General features: G+C 48.5%; 2 long non-coding RNA genes across 2 annotated transcripts; one reads left to right on the top strand and one right to left on the bottom strand.

Annotated features, from left to right (window-relative positions):
• The first annotated feature begins 4,872 nt into the window (after window positions 1–4,872).
• LOC116097587 lies at window positions 4,873–9,880 on the top strand. Its single transcript, XR_004121476.1, has 3 exons — window positions 4,873–5,038; window positions 5,316–5,507; window positions 9,088–9,880. It is a non-coding gene; the product is annotated as an uncharacterized LOC116097587 (long non-coding RNA).
• Window positions 6,759–11,006, bottom strand: LOC116097586. Its single transcript, XR_004121475.1, has 3 exons — window positions 10,658–11,006; window positions 8,125–8,301; window positions 6,759–8,002 (listed from the first exon to the last, which is right to left on the bottom strand). It is a non-coding gene; the product is annotated as an uncharacterized LOC116097586 (long non-coding RNA).
• Between the last annotated feature and the right edge of the window lie 3,863 nt (window positions 11,007–14,869).

Genomic DNA, 14,869 nt, shown 5'->3' with positions numbered 1-14,869 from the left:
TTCTTTCTTTCTTTCTTTCTTTCTTTCTTTCTTTCTTTCTTTCTTTCTTTCTTCCTTTCTTTCTTTCTTCCTTTCTTTCTTTCTCCCTTCCTTCCTTCCTTCCTTCCTTCCTTCCTTCTTTCCCTTCTCCCCTCCTCCCCCTCTTCTTCCTCCTCCTTCTCCTTCTTTTAAGAGGTGTTGAGACTAAGGAACCCCACCTCAATGATCCACCGGGGCTCTACGCACTTAGAACAGGGACGCCTTCCTGATGGGTGTAGGTGAGGGCAGTAACCATGGAGCCAGGGAGTGCTGGGGTTTCTAGAGGACTAGACACAGGAGGACACGGAGAGTCTGGGGTAAAGACGAGGGTGGCAACCATTTCTACCATACTGCTGGGATCATAAGCATGCAGCTGGTCTGAATGGTGAGGGCCCTCAGATAAAGACCAAGGCTTCAGCAGTCCAACATCGAGATTGCTAGCAGAGGCAAGGCAGGCTTTAGAACAGGACAGATGGGTCCTCCACTACAGCCCATCCTCTGCCAGGCCTTCCTTCCTTTCTGGAACTCCCACCTGGCCAGCAAACTCCATTATACCATGATATCCTTTACCCCCTTCCCCTCCTCTCGCCTGCCTTCCTATCTAGGATGAAAACCTCAGACCACCCTAAATAGTACAAGTGTGGCTCAGTGAGATCAGTGAGATGGGTCAATGAGCACACAATGGGCAATCACTGCACCCCGTGTCCTCTTCTGTAAGATGGGCTGTGTTGAGCAGGGCGATGGCGAGCCCACAGTGTCTGATGGCCACAGTCTCTGAAACTCAGAAGTGTCAGAGGAAAGTATCATTCCATCTCAGAATCACACAGCATCCCTCTCCACACTCTCTGCCGATGATGCCAAGATGCCAGTGCTTCACTGGGCCCAAGTTCTGCCTTTACTGTGGACAACAGGTCTGTGCCTTTTACTTCTATCTTAATCTACTTTATAAGTTCAAGTAAACTCCACCTCACATGTTCCTATCCAGTGGCCTTTCAGCCTGAGGAGCTTTGGACTAACATACCTTACCTCCACAGAAGCTGAATCTGTAGTAGGGATGCCTTGTTCACACTGAAGGCATGGGGTGAAGCACAGCAGGCCGATTAAACAGAATTGAACTGACCCCTCTGGCCACAGCAACAGCACCCCACAGAAAGCCCATGCTGGTGGTCATACAGCTGCTTCTTCAGACAAGAAACACCAAGTGCTTGGAGCTAAAAAGCACTTAAAGAAGCTGGTTTAAACTTCCCACCTAGTCCTGCTCCTAGTCCAGTGGCATGGACTGTATGTGGCCTCCACAGGGCTCTGAACTTTTGGTAGAGGAGTATATCCCTTGCGTTGTTATTTCTCAGAAAGGGAATTTTCCCTCCTTCAAGTTGCAGGAGCCATATAAGACTCAAAAAGTAAACGAATCTTTCCAGGCTCAGAAAATGAACACAACTCAAAAGTCTCAGGAAGTTTTTGCAACTTACAGAGTTTTTAAGGCCTCCTTATGTCACCCGTGCTCCTGGAGGTGAGTCCTCACCCAGAGTGGGGGCAGTTCAAAGGGTGAAATGGAGACAGATGTGATTATACTTAATTGTATGTGTGTATGATATGCTCAAGAATAAAACAAGATACATGAGAAGCAACTGGGGAAGAGGGGTTTACTTTGACTCCTAGCTTCCTCAGCAAGGGCAGGAGGGTACAGTGGCCACAGTGTGAGCGAGTTAGCCACACTCCCTTGGTCAGAGCAAGGGGACTGAAGAGCCACTGGGCTTAGCAAGGGGACTGAAGAGCCACTGGGCTTTTCCTTAGTTACACCCCTGGAAGGCCTCACAGACACTCCCAGGTGCATCTCCTAGGTGATTCTCATTCCTGTCATGGAGTGGAGCAGCACCTGGCTCAGAGTACTTGCTGCCTACCAATTGGAATGGTCATGGAACCCTATGCATGCATGTCAGGCTCATTCTCCCTAACCAGTTCCATCATTGCCTGTTTTCATCAGGGTGAGTCCTGAGCATGAAGATTCTAGAACGGGGAGGAATAGCAACCACGGCCACAGAAGCCATGAAAGCTCAGCCAAATCTTTGGGAGGCAGAGATGTGCTGTCCTGATGGTGCCTCCGCATGCTGCCCACAGCACCAAGTCTGTCTGTGACTCAGGACACTGAAGCAGCATCTGGACCCAGCACACACCTGCTAGAACACTGAGTGTGCTCTGGGTAGGAGGTTGTCTGTCTGTGACTTGATCGACATTTTCCCTTACATATTGTGTCCAAACTGCCTTCCTGTTTGCTGTCCATGGAATGGAGGCTAGAAAGGGGTTTCTGAATCCCTGTTTCCCTATGTTAAATCTTTGCAACTCCCAGGCAAAAGGCTTAATTCACTGGTGAATCCTTCATGATTGGGGAGGAGACCTGGCCAGGGAGGCCTTACTTTCCCCTAAAGCACCTACAGCCTGAGGCTGTGGGAGGCTCTGTCTGCCAGGGAACAGAGATAAGAGGTATGATCTTCAGAGCTTCCCCTGGCAGGATGGAGCACTGGAGAAGGCAAGACTGGCTTCTAGCACCTGCAGACTATCTGTAAGGAGCCTGGATGTGTCAGAACTCTCATTCTGGACCTAGGGAGAGGGAGGAGCAGCATGGGGACAGTGTCCAGGGCCTCGCCAAAGAGAAGAGGGCACTAGCTGCCCAGCATAGCACAGACAGCCAGGTGCAGGGCGGAAAGGGACTGTGTGTCCATGGCTTTTGAACACTTAAAAACAAGAGACCCTAGTCTCCATCAGGTGTCACCAGGGTGACCCCAGAGTCCCTTGGTGCTTCTACCTTAGAGCTTTGAGGAAAGCTGGTTCCTGGATCTTCCTGGCAGGGGACTAGCCAGTTGTTGGTAGCCCCTCACCTAGGTCATCAACTCTCAGCCAAAGAACCACAAAGGCTGCTTGTTAGTTGACCTCCTGTGTGGCAGAGGGCCCAGCTCATGCAACCTGGAGCTAGGGGTTGCTCAGAGTAGAGAAGAGCTTTCCCACCTGCAGAGAAGGAAACCAAGTGACCACCTTATAAGTCACCAGACCTAATCTGGGCAGCTGGGGTCCAGCCTCCCTCGTTGTAGGGCTCTGGAGCGGGAGGCCTGCTTTCCCACCAACCTCCTCCTTCTGGTGGGAGAAGTAGACAAGCTCAGGGATTGTTGGTTCCCCTTCTTGCTCTAAACCTGCACAAGACATGTCTGACTCAAAGCTGGAAAGAAAGTGCAAACTGAGGGGCCCATCCTCCCAGGCAACCTTGGTGGCTCTGGATCCTGGAACCTTGTCTCTTCCAACACCAGGAAGACCAGAGATAGAAATGGTGTTTCACACCCCAAGACCCAACTAGCTAGCTAGTCTTGCCACATCAATGAGTTCCAGGTTCAGTGAGTGACCCCTGTCTTGAAATACATACATACATACATACATACATACATACATACATACATACATACATATATTACATTACATATATACATACATGAAGGGAGAGAAAAAGGGAGGGAGAGAGGGAGAGAGAGAGAGAGAAAGGGAGGAAGGAAGGACAGTAATAGAGAAAGATATCTGATTCTGTCGTCTGACTTCTACCCTCTCCTCATCCCCCACTCAAAATCCTGGGCAGCTCTCAGTGAAGCCTTAGTCTACCTTAGCTAGGGAATGCTGTGCTGTTGTTTCTGTGGTGGATGTTGTAAGTATTCCAGGGTCACCATCTCCCTCCCTCTCCACAGGGATTTGAATTCATAGAAGGTGGGGAGAAATATCCTGCTTCCCCTTGCTAGGGTATGCATCCTTTAGAGTTTGTGAGAACCTCCTCCATTTTGTTCCCACTTGCCTTACTTCCACTTTCAAGGTGAATGCTCAAGGCCTGGCCAGTGCAGTCCCTGATGGCTGCAGCGGGACCCCAGTACCCCATCCTATGCACAGACCACACTTGCACACTCTCTGGTCCCTGCCCTTGCCACTCAACTGAGAGCTTGTAGAAAAGAGCTGTTGAGAGCCCCAGACACTCACCTCCGGACCCACACTCCAGAAGTTCCAGTAAGGTCCATGGGAACCCAAAACAGGGTCACTAGAGGAAGTCATCCTTCAGCCAACTCGTCCTGCCCCTTACACAGGCACACTGAAACCACCGGTGCATACGCAGACAAGCTCATGGTTCCTGTGTGTGGCGCTCGTGGTCCTCACAAGCGCCATGGCTCACCCACCCCACCGTGCCCAACACACCCAGGACTTGCGGAGGTGGGGAGAGGGTCAGATGCTGGAGAAGTGGATCTCGGGACAGAGGCTGCAGAGCAGCTCCGGGGCACCCTTTGCCCGTTTGAATGGACTAAGTGCACAGGCCTAAAAGGAGAGACACTGGAGCCTCAGAGCTCCCAAACAATTGTCCACCGAGACTGGGTGAAAGAAGGCAAACCGGCAGCCTTGCCCTGCCCAGGCTACTGCGCCAGAGACCCTGCTCTGCGGCCTTTAGCCCCTCCCCAGAGCAGCACCACTAAACGCGGGCTCAGCCCAGGTCCCCTCAGAGAGGAAGACAGAGGTTGGCTTTTGTCTGACCTGGTCGCACGGAGTCATTTCGTGGGATAAAGGCGTAACGCTCCGTGAACACGCAGAAAAAGCTGGCGCTGGCCCTCTGACAATCCCATTGTCTCAGGCCTGAGCCCGGAGGTTTGCTCTGAAAGCGCCAAGTTCATGACATTTCAAAGAGAAACGATACTGGGAGGAGGTGAGAGGAGAGGGGGTATAGCAAAGAAATAAAACCCTAAAATACAAAGGTAGCAATATTTGGCTCCTTCCCCGCTGTGCGCCTCACTCCACCCACCTCAGAACAAGTCTCCTTTTCCAGACTTATCTGGAAACGAGGGGCCAGGCTGAAACCCGGATCAGTCCCGGGCGGGGAAGGGGCTGCGGCTGCGGTTTAGAAGGAGAAGGTGTGAAAATATGCCCACATCGCAGGCATTAGCACAGGCTCCCATTGTTTGAGCTGCCTACGAAGGATGACGCTACAAATTTGCCAGGATTTGAGGTGTCAAAAAGAGTTTCTTTCAACGACCTGACATGTTGTTTTCTTTCATTTCTTATTATTATTACCACCATACCCGCCCTTTTAAATCGAAGCGATTTTCTGAGCCAGAGAACTCTTTTTGTGGGTGGTGGTGGTGGTGTGGTGTTTAATTTGTTTAATGCGCCTTTGTAAAAGCAAATAATTCGGTAGAGAAAGCGAGGTCGTCAGGAAATTGAATGTGTTTTGTTTCCAGCCAAGTTTCCCTTGAGTGATTTCGTTTGCTTTCTGTCTCCCACAGCAGCCTCTGCACTGGGACTTCCAGACCCGGCAGGCAGGAAGGCAGCCCATCGAGCCTCTCTCCTCTTTGGGGGTCATAACCCCTCAGCCAAACCGCCTAGGTAAACTACCTCTGGAAGAACAGAAAAAACCTGACCTTGCAGACTCTTTGTAGTGCGAGGAGAAAATAGGATTAGGCCAAAGTCTGTGCAAGGTAAGTCGGATTACCAGTAAGGTTCAGTACGCTCTGGCTTTCTTTTGTGATTTTAATTGCACAAAGGTATCTGCTTCCCTTCTCTGGTTTTATTTAAAGAGGCTGTTTGTTTGTGCCCAAGAGGTAAATGATGAGCCAGAAGGCTGTGTGGGATTGGAGACTATAACCTTGCAAAATGACATCTCGCCCTGTAACGTGTGACATGCACGGGTAGATAAAGGAAGTGCGCCAAGCGAGGCCTTTGTTAACGCTTCTTGCCCCCTGGCGTCTCTTTGATGGAAGGACACCCCACTCCCGCTGCTGAGGTGTCTGCCAACTCGGGCGCCTTCCCCACAGGCAACTGCAGCGAGGACTACAAATCGATTCATTTTTAAAAAATATCCAGGCAGAGTGGGGTATTTAAAAACTTATGAGCAGGGATCATAGATCATCAAACCTCGGGAGAGAATTGGCAAAAATCTGCTTCGCTTATTATTTTAAAATTAAGTCTGTTGCTTTCTGCCACATGTAAATTTAGTCTGGGTTTGTTAATCAGGCTCTTGTGTGTGTTATAAATTAACACACTGTCTTTGGGGCGAGGCAAGAGAGAATTTATAATCGTTTAAGTTTGCAATTAACTTTCGGGGCAGAGGGCTGTAGCTAGCTCCCCGAGTAGCCAAGGACGTTTCGGAAAGCATTTGGAAGCTATCAAGTCTGTCTGTGTCTTTCTGAAGGGTTTCTCTAGGCTGAAAACTAAAGGGACACAACCTATTCTAAAATGGAATGTTTTTGCTGTTCTGGTTGGGATTGGAATGTGGGTCTGTGGAAAGCTCGGCTCCACAGAAGAAAGTGTGGGCTGATTAAAGTTTCCCCTTCTAGGGAACTGCTGAAAAAGAGAGAGGCCGGGAGCATTCCCTTTTAGGCTTCAGACTCATAGTGTTTTTTTTCTGTAAATGTAGATAGGTGTCTCCCCCCACCCGCCCCTCCCCTCCCCTGCAAAGACTGTCAGATTCCTGGGGAAGCTGCAGCAGGCAGGGTCTTAAGGCTGTCAGATCCCAGACAGCCGAGGCTCCTTGTTGCCGGAGACACAGATTTGTTTGAACTGAGTGTGGTTTTGCCTGTGTCTCTTCTTTTTGCTGCCCAGCAGTCTGTAGCAGAGAAGCTGCAGAATTCCTGGGCAGAGCATTTCTGTGGCTTTCTCTGGGTGATTGGAGAAAAGTGTTAGTAAAATTTTATTAGTCTGACAAAAAAAAATGAGATCCAAATCTTTTGTTTCTCTTTCTAATTTCTTTTTATTATCCATATTTAATATAGACATGCATGTGTGTAGGAAGTAATGGGTTCTGCAAAACCAAATCTTGCTGATCACACGTTTTAATGGTGTGGGTTGCTAATTCATGGTTGGGTGCCTCTTTAAAAACAAATCGATAATTTATTTTATTGCTAAGGCTCAGAGTTCTCTCTGTTATCTTCTAGGAGTTAGGGTGAGACCAGGACCTCTTTGGTCTAAACTCTATTCTGGTTACATATTAGAGACTCATTTAAAAGTTATTTGTTTCCAGAAGGCTTTTAAAAGGCCGGTCTTTTCTATCTCTTCCTGACCTTTAAGCTATGGACTCTCTGGAGAAAGAAGTGTTCGCAGCTGCTGGGCCTGAGTAGCTGGAGAGGGTAACCCATGCATGGATTGCTCCTCTTATCTGAACTTGAACTTTCCTGTCTTACTTTACTGGTCTGGAACTTGGTGTGTGTGTGTGTGTGTGTGTGTGTGTGTGTGTGTGTGTGTGTGTGCAGGGGGGAGCAGGCTAGAGAACATGGATCTAATTAATGCCTTGGTAAAACAGAAAGGAGAGCCATCTATGAAGAAGATGACAAGTGCTTGGAACTAGCCATAACACTGTGTGGTTCTTAGATCAGATACACCTTGGCTCGGCTCTGGATATGTGGTGCTCCTTGTCAAAGTTAGAGAAATCTTCTTGCTTTTTATCCCCATAACTAGCACTGCTATTTTAGCTAGAAGACCAAGGTAAATGTGAGTCAGCCTAGAGGCCAAAAGAGAGACAAGGAGTGTACCTGCAGGAACAGAGATAGGTACTGTGAGAACAGTCCTTTGGCTCTATACCAGGGAGACTGAGGGAGGAAGGCAAGGATTTTACTCAGTAAATCCTTTGGGAAGTAAGAGTTCCCAACCTGCCTTTCCTTCAGGCCTCTGCTTTCCTATGCCCAACTCACAGATACTGCTAACAAGACAACTGCATTTGTGCCTTTATCAGCCTGGGTACTAGCAGCTTCCAGTTCAGTAGTCCATGACACAGGACCCCAAATTTGAATGCTCAGTGGAAATCCAGGTTCTGGACTCAGCTGAAGATGCATTTGCAGGAACTAGCTGGATGAGAAGCTGAGAGCTGCTGCTCAGTGGATAGCCAAATTCAGGAGTGCCAAGGCTCACTGATGGGACTTCCTGCAGTCCTTGCTCCTTAGCAGTCTTGAACCTCAAGTGCCTGGCTCCAGAGATTTATCTAGAGATAATTTTTACAGATTTATTTTTGTTGGAGAGAAAAGTATCAGAGATGTTAAATGTGTGCTGACAAAGTATAGGAGAAATACTGGAGAAGAAAGAGAATTGACAAGAATTTAGTACCAGAACCGGGAGCTCCACAACAATGGATGGACTCTGGTGGGTTCAATTCCTGCTCCCAACTGCCATCCTGCTCAGGGGAAACCGGTGGCCAGGTGGAGAGCCCAGAATAAAAGAACATTTTCAGGAAGCTTTGTCAGTCCACCATGTTTGTGGTGAGCTGTGGAGAAGCTGTAAAAGCTGCGTTGGAAGAGAAAAGAAAATGAAAGCTATAAATAGGTTTGTTAATGCCCATGTTTATTTAATATTTATCTGTTCTAAATATAGCTTTATAGCTGTGTCAATGCCCTGGCACCGAACAGTGGCCAAAGCTGTCTCTTGGCTAAGTTCAAACATGCCAGCTTCCTCTGTGGACATTCTCCAAGAATTTTATCCATCCTTCGGTTTGGTCTAACTTGTTTTTGAACTATGGGAATGGTGTTTTATTTGGCTAGTAAAGATTGTCTTTAGTTCATTGAGTATACATTGCAAAAGTTTAGCCATCAATGCCCAGCTGAATTCCAAATTGGGAAGTTAAATATTTGTTTTTAATTTTCTGGCTCAAAAAATGTTAACGAGCAGAAACGGATTCTTTCTGCTTGAGTGAGGCTCCTAGGAAGGGGACTGTTGTTATAAGAACCTGCCCCTAAAGTGGGCATTTGCCTCTTGTCCTGATACACTGTGCCTGGAAACTTAACTCCCAGGAGAAATGTCAATATGTGTAAATAAATATAAAAAAAACACTACACTTGAATAAGAACATACCATTCATGGAGCTTGAGTAGAACAAATTTAGGTAAAAAGAATGCTCTACAGAAAATATTGGTAACAGAGGTCCCTTAATGGTTATTCTTTAAAAGATGAATTTTTGTGAGAGAGTTTAAGGTCTAATTTGCAAACAATTTTTATTTTATCTTATTAACATATCTAAATGAACCTTTCAAAGCAAACAAATTGATCTTTTTTCCCCACCAATTTCCACCTAAGGAGGAGAACACAAGCACAGAGAGTAACATCTCTGGCATGCTCCACCCGATCAGGCACCAAAGGAAACTCTTTCTGCAAAGCGGAACAGTGTGAAGCCTGCTACTGAAGTCAAGCCTGTCTCATGAATATTGCAGATTTGGGCACATCTGAACACACCCCACACGGAGTGCCAACCTAGAAGGTGGCCAAGCAAGATGGCAACACCCAGAACAAACAAGTCAATAGTTGGGTTTTGACTAAAGCGGCAGTCTCTCTTCTCCATCTTACCCTCTGTCTCAGAGGAAGCAAAGATGGAGTGTGGGGCTAGCTGGGGCTAACAATGACGGAAAAGATCTCGAGTAGCTTTCTCATTCAGGCCAAAAGAAAACCTGTTTTCTGTTCCTTGAAGAGGCATAGAAAGTACCACCGTCATTCGTGCGTGCCCATACACACACCCACACTCTTACACACTTTCAGATTTACATTCACACACACAGAGACACACTCATGAGATGTGCTTTTGGCTGAACACACCTTTCAGATGGTGCCCACTGCTCCTCATATAGGCCCATATAGCTCTCCAAGTCCCCAGAAGGCCACACACTGTGGGTATCTGCATAGCATGCTTGTGTGTGTGTGTGTGTGTGTGTGTGTGTGTGTGTGTAATATGAAACAACACAGGCTTTGGTGGGTCAAACAACCATTCCATTTGGCCAAGCAGCAAAATTGGAAAGGAGAGAAACTTCCTGATGCTGAGGTAGCCTGGGATGGAGTGTAAGTAATTTCCTTCCAATAAACTTAGGGATGTGTCCAGTCTTCAGCCACGTTAATCTTTAGACAAAATTCTCTCTCTCTCTCTCTCTCTCTCTCTCTCTCTCTCTCTCTCTCTCTCTCCCTCTCTCTCTCTCTCTCTCCCTCTGTCTCTCTGTCTCTCTCTCTCTGTCTCTCTCTGTCTCCGTCTCTCTGTCTCTGTCTCTGTCTCTCTTTGTCTGTCTGTCTGTCTGTCTCTCTCTCTCTCTCTCTCTCTCTCTGTCCCTCTGTCTCTCTGTCTCTGTCTCCGTCTCTCTGTCTCTGTCTGTCTGTCTGTCTGTCTGTCTGTCTGTCTGTCTGTCTCTCTCTCTCTCTCTCTCTCTCTCTCTCAAATCTCTCTGATCAGGGATCAGGGAAACTGGCTTTCGATTTCCAGCTAAGACTGCCTGCCCTCTCTGGATATTGCATTTGCTGTACCGCTTGAAATAACCCCCTTTGAGGGCTTCCGGCAAGCCTTTCATGTGCCCAGTCTTGCCTACTGGAGACCCAGGGGGCTGTTGGCAAGACAGCAAGGGATATTGGAGGTATTTTCCCTTTTAATTTTACTTGACCTTTTCTGTTAATAATAGCGGAGCTGGCTGGCCGATCTTCCCAATCACCCTATCCACCTGTGCACTCATCCCAGACACTAAGAGGACTTGTGTGTGTGTGTGTGTGTGTTTTCGCATGACTCTCCCCTACACTGCTAAAAGCTCAGGTGTGGCCGAATCCACCTGTGTTTGCGTGGGAGTAGAGTGAACACTGGGCGTGGGCGTGTCGCGACAGCGGGTTTAGACCTGACCTTAAGCAGCCAGCTCTTGGTGACAGTGTGCTAGAAGGACATCAGTAGAGAGAGTCGCAGGGAAAGCCAAGGGGCGATTAGGCTTCGTCGACCGCGAGCATGAACTTTTCCACCTTCCCTAAATGACCTTTTCCAGCCCGTGGTGCGGATATTGATTAGGTCTTCCTTCAGCGCCGCGGTCCCCTCTCCGCTGTGAAAAATGAACCATCAGTGGACGCTATTGATTGAGCCTGCTCTCCAACACTCTCCATTCACACGTCCCCAAGTAATGAATTCGTCCATTTAAAAACATTACAAGGAATATTGGAGATTGACTGCCAGAGGAAGTGACACTTGACCCCGGTATCCTGCGCCCCAGAGGGGCAGTGGCCGCATTTCAAAATAGCAGTCCCCGAGCAGCCAGCAGAGCCGCTGCGTTGACTTCTGGTCCATCCTTCCCGGTTTTCTCCAGATTCTGTCCCTCGTCCCTCCGGCCTAGCACCCTCTTCCCGGTTCCACACTTTCCTGAGGTCTCATTTCGATCAAACTCACTGGCGTTAGGGACAAGAAACCCTGTGCCTGCGATAACAGGCAAACACGCCCTGGCGCACGCTCCCGCTCTGCCTCTCACTTGCTCTCCTAGCGTATGGGAACCCGTCTTTTCCTGCACAGGTAGCTGAAAGGGCCCGATGCTCCTTTCGCAGCTTACAGGCTCATCTGGAGAATACAAAGATGTGCCCACCATCCTCCCAAACCCGCCTGCGCGGCCTGGATCCGCCACGAGGGTCACCTTGGCTAGCGGGAAGCTGGGGTCCAGGAATGACATCTCACTCCCAGATGGCTTCCCAAAGGAAGGACTGGAAAAGGACAGCGAGGCTTGCCCTCCGTCTCCGCATCCATCGGAAAAGCTCTGCACCCCTTTGAGGCAAAGCACCAGGGACCTTCCACAAGCTGGACTACGGTGCCCGAGTAGGCCTTTCCAATTCGGGGTGGATGGGCATCGTGGCAAGAATTGAGTTGGGCTATGGGATTTTTTCCTCTGGTCTCCAGGTCGCTGGGCCAAGAAGTACGGCTTCTTTTGTTCTGGCCAGCTGTAATTTAACAGCAAATGCTTGTTAGAGTCTCGACAAGGGCAACAGTTTCACTCCGTTTTGTCATCAACTAACAGGACTCGCCAACAAGCGCACGATTTCAAATTAACCATAAAAATTACAAATCGCAATTCATTTAGCTGCCCATTTACTACATTAAAAACATTTTTAAAAAGCGTGTGCATTCAGAGGGTTGGAATGTACGCGAGAAAGCCGAGAGTGGTTGAATCCAAGGCTGTGGAGTTCAAGGCTTGGTTGCCAGGAGCGTGGGCAGCTGGGGAGGCACTTTACTCAGAAGGCAGGGTAGCCGGGTTACAGGGGTGCTTTGATGTGAAGAAGGAAGAAAGTGAGAGCCTGTGTGTTTTCGTCGCGATTGCTACATGGAGTGCGATGACGCAGAGAGGCAATTGTCCTTAGGTGCCTGAGTCCTGAAAGCTGGGGTGCTGATTTTGTAGTGAGCTAGGAAATAGCCAGTGTCGATTGCTTTAGGGAGCAGGCCACAATAGTAGGCAACGCTTGGCTTTTTTTATGGACGAAGGCTCTTAATCGCAACACCCTTGGCTTTTTAGTAGCAGAAATCATTTACCAACCTGTGTTTCTCTTATGGGTGGAGGCCGGCCTGAAAAAAAAAACAAAAACTCAAAGCCCCACAAGCACAACCAACACCAACACCACTCAACACCTTACTATTGACGGTGCAGGGATCCTAAAGCCTTAAGAGCAGCCTGTGGCAGCAACTGGCCAGCGGTGGGGCCTGATGGATGTGGATATGGGGCAGGTGTGCTCAGCGAGGGCAGTCCAGCTTTTCGGAGGCCCAGTGGACAGGAGTTTCTGGTCTTCCACCTTAGCCAAAACTGACTGGGGCAGAAGGGCAGATACAGACCAGTTTTGTTCTGGAGATAAGGGGGGTCATGTCTAGGTTGCCAGCCCTGGGAGTGGGGGCCAAGTCTCTCTGCTTCTCAGTCTTTCTGTCTGTCTCTCTTATCTCCCTTCTCTCTTTCCCCCAACTCCCCTCTGACCAGGTTTGCAGCCTTTGTGTTGCAGAAGGGGGAGCAGGATTCTCATATGCGTCTCAATGGGAGAAAGCATGCCAAAAGCCACTGTCGTCCTTGGCAACACACCTTGAACACCAGGGAATGGACAATAAACCAAGTTTAGAAAGCACCAGCTAGAGCAAGGGGAGAGGGGCAGGGCAGGTGTCTATGGCTGCGTGCAGGGCGTGAAGACTAGGACAATGTAGTCCCTCCCCATCTTCAAATTACTCCTGTTCCAGCCATTTTTCCTCTCTGGAAAGAAACAGCTGTAGTTGTGAGGGACCCTCAGCGCTCCTCCTTCTTTCTCATAGGCACTCACAGCCATCCTTCTACTCTAGTCTGTAAACTACCAAGTCCAGTGTCAGGCACACCTTCTCCTTAAAACGCCCTCCAGTAGATCCCAAAGAGCTACCAGAGCAGAGTCCGCCAGAGCCTTTGAGGCTATGGGCATGCGGTCCTGAAGCTAGGTAGATAGTTTGGAGACCTCTGGTAAAACTGACCACAGGCTTTCTTTATTCTAAAATCTCCTGCCCTCCAGAAGACTGAGGAGTCCCAGGGAGGGAGGGAGGCAGAGAAGGAAGGAGAGAGAAAGAGACAGACAGACAGAGACAGGAGAGACCCAGACCCTTTCAGCTCAGGAAATCAGGGCATATAGACGTCTAGAAGCCTTGAGCCCCACAAGAGCATATGCTTTTGACTCCTAGGAAAAGTTGTTCTGAGTCCTACTTCTTCCTGTTGTCTGTCCCCTCACCCCTTAAGGTATTCAAAGGGACTGGCATCCAGCACCCGAGCTGATTAGCATCCCAGTACAGTTTGTTGGTGCTGGACACAGATGGAAGTGTGGAGTCTATCCTCTTGTTTCATCATCTCTACATAGGGAGTCAGGAAATTCAAAGCAGATTTTGTTCTTTATCTCCTTAGCAATGACCACCCATCAGATAGCTCCATTTCCTTTTCCTTCCCATCCTGTGACTCAGTTCTTAGGTGCAGAACAGTCACCTGTCCTGCTGGGCTCCCAAGCTGTTCTCTTGAGCCTGCTGGATTCTTGCAGAACTCTAGCAAAACATCTCCAGTATAAGGAGTCTGGGAGTTGGAGGAACAAACTTGTCTGGTAGCCTCCAAGAAGGGGTATGGACAGTGTCTGTGGAATATAGAGCTAGCAACAGCTTTAATAGCTGTGACTTCCCTTTCCCTAGGGACTTCTCCAGCTCAGGGGCCTTTGCAGCACTTTACATGGGAGATTTCAGGTATGTTTATCATCTCCATTGTATGTCACAGGAAACCAAGGCACACTATTTCCATGGCAGCATGACTAGGAAAGGCTGTCACTTGAGGAAACATGCCTCTAGAGATTCTATCTCCACTGTTCTCTTTCTATGTCTATATGGAGTCCTGAGATCTCATGAAACCCTGTACTGTGTCTAACCTGGCTACAGTCACCCTGGAGCCCTGGCAACAGAGCCTCTGAGCCCTTCACTGTGCCCAGATGGATGACAAACCCTATGGAGCCCTCCTTGGTGCATCTTCTCTCAGTTTGCTCACTTGGAAAATAAGAAACCGAGTGAAGCTTGGACTGAGTATATAGCCCTTGAACTCTGCTCGGCTTCAGGATTCAGCTTCACCAAAGGGCAAGCTTGCTTTATGGCTGCCTAGAGACCTATTTGACCTTGTTGGGTTCTTTCAAGATAGGTTTCTCTGGCTTTGCCACCAAAGGGAGGAGCTTCCAGAATATTGTTGGCATTGTGATTGTGATGAATTCTAGAGCTATGGAAAGCGACCACAGTGTCTATTTGGGTTCTACAACAAGCCAATAATGCTGTGAGCTGAAGAGATGGCCAGGTAGAGTCATCTAGGAGAAGTGGGGCCAAATCTCTGAGACTTCTGCTACGAGGAGCTAACAGATATTTATCAAATTGTTGCCGAACATTAAATATTCTATTAGGTCCTCCTCAGGACATAGGCAAATGTGTTGGCTTACAGCCCCCAACAAAACTTGTTACAACATCTATGTTCTTCCTCAGGGAAAGAGCTCTCAGGCTTAGTCTTGTCCTGAATTACAGTGTAGATTTTCTTTTACTAGATGTTTTCTTTATTTAAAATATCTCCTT

Source organism: Mastomys coucha, unplaced genomic scaffold (assembly GCF_008632895.1).
Source record: "Mastomys coucha isolate ucsf_1 unplaced genomic scaffold, UCSF_Mcou_1 pScaffold19, whole genome shotgun sequence".
In the NCBI taxonomy this organism is placed as follows: domain Eukaryota; kingdom Metazoa; phylum Chordata; class Mammalia; order Rodentia; family Muridae; genus Mastomys; species Mastomys coucha.
This window is presented reverse-complemented; position numbering and strand designations above follow the sequence as displayed.